Below are 6,753 nucleotides of genomic sequence, written 5' to 3' on the forward strand. Positions count from 1 at the left end.
CTCTCTTTGTCTTTAATTTTTGGCATTTTAATTATTATGTGTCTAGGTGTGGGCCTGTTGTGGGCCTGTTGGGTTCTTCTTACTCTGGGCTCTCTGTGCTTTTTGAACGTGTATGTCTTCTTCCTTCACCAAGTTAGGGAAGTTTTCTGTCACAATTTCTTCAAATATATTCTCTAACTCTTGCTCCTTTTCTTTTTCTTCTGGAACTCCTATGATGCAAATGTTGTTACATTTCAATTTGTCCCACAGTTCTCTTAAGCTGTTGTCCTGTTTTTCAGTTGTTTTTTCCTTTTGGTTTTCTAATTGGTTGATTTTTTTCTACCCTGTCTTCTAGTTCACTGATCCGGTCCTCAGCTCCCTCTACTCTGCTTGTTATTCCTTCCAATGTGTTCTTTATTTTTGCTATGCCATTTTTCATTTCTTCTTGGTTGTTTTTTATTTCCAATTGGTTAATTTTTCATGATTCTATATCGTTATTCATGGTGTTGAGCTTCCTCAAGATCATGCCTCTGAATTCTAGCTCTGTTAACTTGCCGAACTGCTCAACATTGATATAATCTTCGATGGAGGTCTCTTGTTCTTTCATTTGGCTTTTGTTTCTGTGTTTCACCATTTTGGCTATCACAGTGGGCTTTGGAGCCTGCCAAGTTTTCCCTGTGGGTATTGGTGTTCTGCTGTTTGTGGCTCCCTCTTCTGGATTTAGATGAGTGAGGGAGGACCCACATTAAACACCACTGTCAAGTCTTACTTTCCTGGTTAGAGTTGCTAGCCCAGGAACAGTACTGTTATCCTCTAGCTTTTTTGCCTGGAGGCTAGCAGTCCAGGTCACTTGAAGAGTTTTGGGTTGTTAGTTGATTGAAAAACTCTCTCAGGTGCTCAGTGTAAGGGGATTTCCTGAGGGTGTGGGCAGATGCTGGTTGTTAGTAAGCCTCAATTAGCATTTCAATGGCCCACAGGGTGGGGTTGAATCTCTGAGGGAGGGGCTGCTGCCTCTCCCCAAAGCCCTGGGAAAGACCAATATGGCCACCATCTTGTGTGGCTGCAACTCAGCAAGAGCTCTGAGTGCCCTCCAAATCCTGAGCATCTCCACACAGTTCCAGTCCATTCCGCCCTCCCTCTGCTGGAGCCAAGGTGAGTCGCTGTGGCTATTTTAGCCTCTGTCACAGCTCTGCACTGTGGAGCCGCTTGGGACTTTGACCCAAGGGCACTGCTCACAGCTAAGTCCGCTGCCGAGCTGCCGACCATGGGCTCCCAGCCCCCGTCTCGTGCTTTCACAATCCTACCAGGATTAAGTCAATGTCCCTGGTTATATAGTCCTCTCAAGCTGCTTTTCTGTTGCTTTTTCCATTTGATTTGTCTGTGTTTTAGTTGTAATTCCAGTTTGGTCCTGGGAGATGGTCTGTGTAGCTTCCATTCACTCCGCCGCCATTTTGGAATACTTTTGGAGGCAACCAATTGATGTTTCTCTCTCACATCAATGTTTCTCTCTCTCTCTCAAAAAAAATCAATAAACATATCTTCAGGTGAAGATTAAAAAAAAAAGTGAAGCAAGTTCAGTTGAACACATGCTTTCTGCAGGGGAGAAATTCAGCATGGTTTTTCGTTTATTATAGTGTTTCCATTATTACATTCAGAGCTTTTACTCCTATTGAAAAGAGAATAAACAAAAGAGAAATTTTATTTGCTTTTATTATTTATTTCCAGATAAAAATAATTTCCTCTTCTTGGCTAACTTCTTTCTCTCTCCCATACCTGTTACACCACGGGGTATGATCTGGTACCATATAATAACTATAAGACTTGTCATAACTGACTGGGCCAGCAGTGGGCACATGCCTGGTCCATTCAAAAATTACACTAAAGAATTTGGAGTAGTGACCAAGAAATTTAAGTCTCCACCAGAGGTGGTCTCTTGAATGACAAAAATGTAAACATTTGGAGTTATAATTCAAAAGCTTACCTGTATAAATGGCCAAGAAGCACACACACACACAAAAAATGCTCAACATCATTAGTCATTAGGAAAATGAAAATCAAAACCACAATGAAAAACCATCTCATACCTACAAGGATGGCTATAGTTGTTTTTAAAGGAAAAATAACAATTATTGACAAGTTAGAGGTGAAATTGGCACCCTCATGCTTTTCTGGTAGGTACAGCCACTGTGGACAATAGTTTGGCAGTTTCTCAAAAAGTTGAAAGTAGAGTGATGTCACCAAGATAGAGACATATGTCCTTCCTGACTTTGCTCTCCCTCCCATGAAGAACAACTAAGCATGGTTCATGGATAAGACATCACTGAAAAAATCCTAAAACATGAGGGTAAGCCTGAAGCACCCCTACTGCACACAGAGACAGAGACAGGCTGTGATGAAAAGGTGGCGGAAAGGTTACACTGACTGCCTTGCCTCCCCAAGCCCAGATCAGCACCACCCCCAGAGGTCTCCCCTGGGCCTACGGTTCCTCCAATGGGAAAAGAAGGCCAGGGATGATTTCAGTGCTCCCAACATCATGGAGCCCCTTTCCAATCTTACCTCACAGGGACTGCGTGGGAATTTGTGGTCTTGACCACCAAGAATCTAATTGTGATTCTGTAGGGGAGGGGTTGAAGATTCAGATCTCCACAGACAGTTCCTTCCCTCAATGCTCAAGTAGTAGCATTTTGCCCATGCACAGAGCCAAGATGTTGGAGCATTCTCAAGGGGAGCTCAGAGGGGCACAGATTGGCTTGATTTGAGTCATCAAACAAAGTGAATTATAGCCCTAGAGGCTGGTCGACCCAGCCCTACTCCCACCCCTGCCCAGTCAAGGGAGAGAAAACACTTCATCAAAGAGGGTATCTGTACCATAGCAGTGCTATTTACAATAGCCAACACTGGAAGCAACCTAAGTGTCTATCAGTGGGTGAATGACCAAAGAAGTAGAGGGAGATACATATATGCAAAAGTAGGTATACAGTTGTTAGTACATGAAACAGAGTTTATTTTTATATTATTATTTATTAATTATTGTATTATGTATTTAAGTCACAGTGATAAACCTACTTTTGCACTCCCTTGCCTTCCCTTAGTGGAATGCAGAGGGTCTTATGGGGCAGTTAACCTCATTAGTGCTGACTAAGAAACTCCAGACTGACTGGTTTAAAGTTCCACTCCCAGGAGAGCCTGAAACTACAGTTTAGCTATTAAGTCTTGAGTGACTTCTTTCAGGACCTGTTGTTTCTTTTTAACACATATAAATAAAACATTTGGTTTTGTTCGTTATACTCAAGTTGATTATTGTTCCTTGAACCTAAATAGTATTAATCAAACAATTTGGTACATTTTTAGCCTCAGTTAGTGTTTTGGAGTCTGGTTATCTTCCTTTAATAATTATTAGCTAGGGTCAAGAGGTCAAAGGTAAAGAAAGCAATTTCCAAGCTTCTTTTATTGTGTTTCCTAACGGAATAAGGCTTGAGTGATCTTCTAGGTTTCTGTATTACATGGGATTAAGGACACTAGAAGGAATTCCAAAGAAATCTGTAAAACTCCATATATCTGGTTCAACATCTTGTGTTGAAACTCCTCTAAGTGAAACTATTCAGCCAACCCAAGTCTAGCAGGCAGCCTAGGGCATTGGAGTAAGTACTTGAGACTTTTTAAATTCTATGTTCAGATTAGTCAATTTGCAAAAGGAGTATAAACTAAGCCTTCTGACTATCTGGGAAGACTGCTGAAGTGGAAAGGATCCAGGGACAGAATTACATGATGGTTTATAGTCAATGAGAGAATGCTGTTTTCTAGAGGCTAATATTGCTCTAAGTTAATTATTCTAGACACAAAAAAAGAAGGTTTAAGAAACAATTTTAATATTCCAATCTATACAGTGACATGCACTTCATTTAGGTTATTTCCTTTAATATTCACACAATCCCACACTTCAGGTAATTTATTAAACTTTTCCAATCAGTCACAGGTTATATCTCAGAGGTTAAGAGTACTAGGTTGGGAACCATACAAATGAATTCAGTTCCTGAATTGCCACTTATTACTTGGGCGGCCTTAGACAAGAGATGTAACACTATCTAGTGTAGTTTTTTCTTCTGTGACAACTATTGAGCACTAATGAGTTAAAATGTGTGAGGCACTTATAATACTGCCTGGAACCTATTAAGTTCTATCTAGATATAAGCTATTATTATCATTGGTCATTTCTCCTTCTTTTCCTTGTGTCTCTGTGATTCCTTTGACACTGTCTTGAATCAGAGTTTCTACTTTTGTTATACAGCCAAGATGTGCCATCGCTGCTAGAAGGGTCAATCACAAGAAAGGACCAAGTCCTGGAATGTAAATTAGGGAAAGAAAAGTAGTGTCCAGAGAAGAGCCGAGTTCCTAAATTGCTACCTCAATGTATAGGAAGGGTGGCCATAACCCCATTGCTACTCAGAGAATGATCGTGGCATCACAGGGCTGTTGAGGCAGTGGTCTATTGTTATAGGTTGGCTATGTCAGCCTTAACGGCCTAGGGGGCACTTATTTTCAAGCACCAAGGACATTTTAAAAATAATGATGTGAATTCTATTTTACTAGATTTAAGTAAACATTACCTATGGTAACTTCTCCCCCATATCCCTTATATAAACGAGACCTGAACGCCAAAGTCGCATATGACCTTGGCCCATAAATCATAGTAGATAAAATTTTAGATAGACACAGGGCTCAACCTAGAGTAAGTTCTCTCTCTCTCATGAATCTGGACCTAGAATATAGAAATGCTACTCAAAAGTGGTCATAGGCATGGCTGCATGAGCAATCTCCTTGGCCTCTTCCCTTGAAGTTTCAACAATTTAAACAGCTGTAACTCAACAAAAAACCTCCTGCTCAGTGCATAAATATGCCTGAGAGATCCAAGCACTGAAACATCTAAAGGTGGGTAAGTGGGAGCAAAAGGGAGAGGCAAAAAAGAAGAGCTGAGATGAGCCACAGATGTGGCCCAGCAGCCAGGTGCTCACAATGGGGTTCATCCCAGAGAGAAAAAGAATTTGACTGTGACTGGTAATCCCTTCAGCTGGGGGAGCAAAGAGATTTGGTGGGCATTTCTGTAAGAGTGAGCAGTTGAGCTGCAGCTGAGCCCAGGCACTTAGGCAAAGACAAAGACAAAGCGGGCGATTGGCATTCTAGACGGTGAAATAAAGCCACAAAGTCCTGCCATCCAGTAACCTCCCAGAGCTCTTGGTATTGAGTTGTGGAGCAGATTATCTGCAAACCCAAGAACTGGTACCACAGAATCGTTCTTTTCCTAGAGCAAAGGTTGCACTCTGTGACAAGTCCAGGGTCAGGGCACAGGGGAGACCCCTTGGAGGTCCAAGGTGTCCATTACTGGGAGGTTAAAACCACAAAGAAGATGGCCAGTTCTCCTGGCCAACCCCATCCCCATAGATTGCAGCCATGCTGATGGTAGCATCTAGCTGCGATGCATAGAACTGGGGTTTCACAAAGCTAAAAAAACAAAAAAAAACTTGTGATTCAGCTGCACATACTAAAAAATTATAGAAAATATCTCTTCATATTAATCTTCTAAAGAAATGCCACCCATACTTAGATGCCTAGAAAGAGAAGGAGACAACTCAGTAAGAAAATGGCAAGTCTCCAGAAAACAAACTTAGAGACATGGAAATACCTGATATAAGTGACAGAGAATTCAAGATTGCAGTTCTAAAAAAAAACTCAATAAAATGCAAGAAAATACAGACAGGCAATTTAATACACTCAGAAAACGAATCCATGAACAAAATAAGTACTTAACCACAGAGATTGAAACTTTAAAAAAAGAACCAAGCAATCTGTAATACTTTCAACAATAAAGGTAAATTAAAAGTAAATAAAAATTTAAAAGAATCAAACAGAAATTCTGTAGATGAGGAACTCAATAAAAGAGAGCAAGAATGAACTAGTGAGCACAGGACACAGAGCAATGAGATGGAGAAAAGGATTAGCGATACCAAAGATAGAAATTTAGAAATAATGCAGAGAGACGAAGAGAGAGACTTGAGCATATAAAAAAATGAAAGAAGCCTGGCCAGTGTGGCTCAGTGGATTCAGCATCATCCCATGGACTGAGAGGTCCGATGTGATTCCTGGTCAGGGCACATGCCCTGGTTGCAGGCTCAGTCTCCAGTAGGGGGTATGCAGGAGGCAGCCGATCAGTGTTTCTCTCATTGAGGTTTCTAGCTCTCTCTCTCTTCCTCTCTCTCTAAAAAAGTCAATAAAAATATATATATTTTAAATGAAAGAACTCTACAAGAACTATTTGACTTCATCAGAAAAAGCAATATAAAAATGATAGGCTTGCCAAAAGAAGAAACGAGGGAGAAAGAAATGGAGAACCTATTCAAACAAATAGTTGATGACAATTTTCCAAAGTTATGAAAAGACCCAGATCTTCAAATCCAAGAAGCAAATACAACACCTAATTTTCTCAACTCATAAAGGTGTTCTTTAAGGCACGTTGTATTAAAACAATAAAAAATTAATGACAAAGAGAATTCTAAGGAAACCAGGGAAAAGAAGAAAGTAACCTATGAAGGAAGTCTCGTTAGGTTATCATCAGACCTTTCAGTGGAAACTTTATAAGCCAGTAGAGAGGGGAACCAATTATTCAAACTACTGAAAGAGAAAATTTACCAGCCGACAATAATATATCCAGCAAAGTTATTCTTTAAATATGAAGTAAAAATAAAAACTTTTGCAGACTACAGAAGCTGAGGGAGTTTA

The sequence above is a fragment of the Molossus molossus genome, unplaced genomic scaffold (assembly GCF_014108415.1).
Source record: "Molossus molossus isolate mMolMol1 unplaced genomic scaffold, mMolMol1.p scaffold_m16_p_13, whole genome shotgun sequence".
In the NCBI taxonomy this organism is placed as follows: domain Eukaryota; kingdom Metazoa; phylum Chordata; class Mammalia; order Chiroptera; family Molossidae; genus Molossus; species Molossus molossus.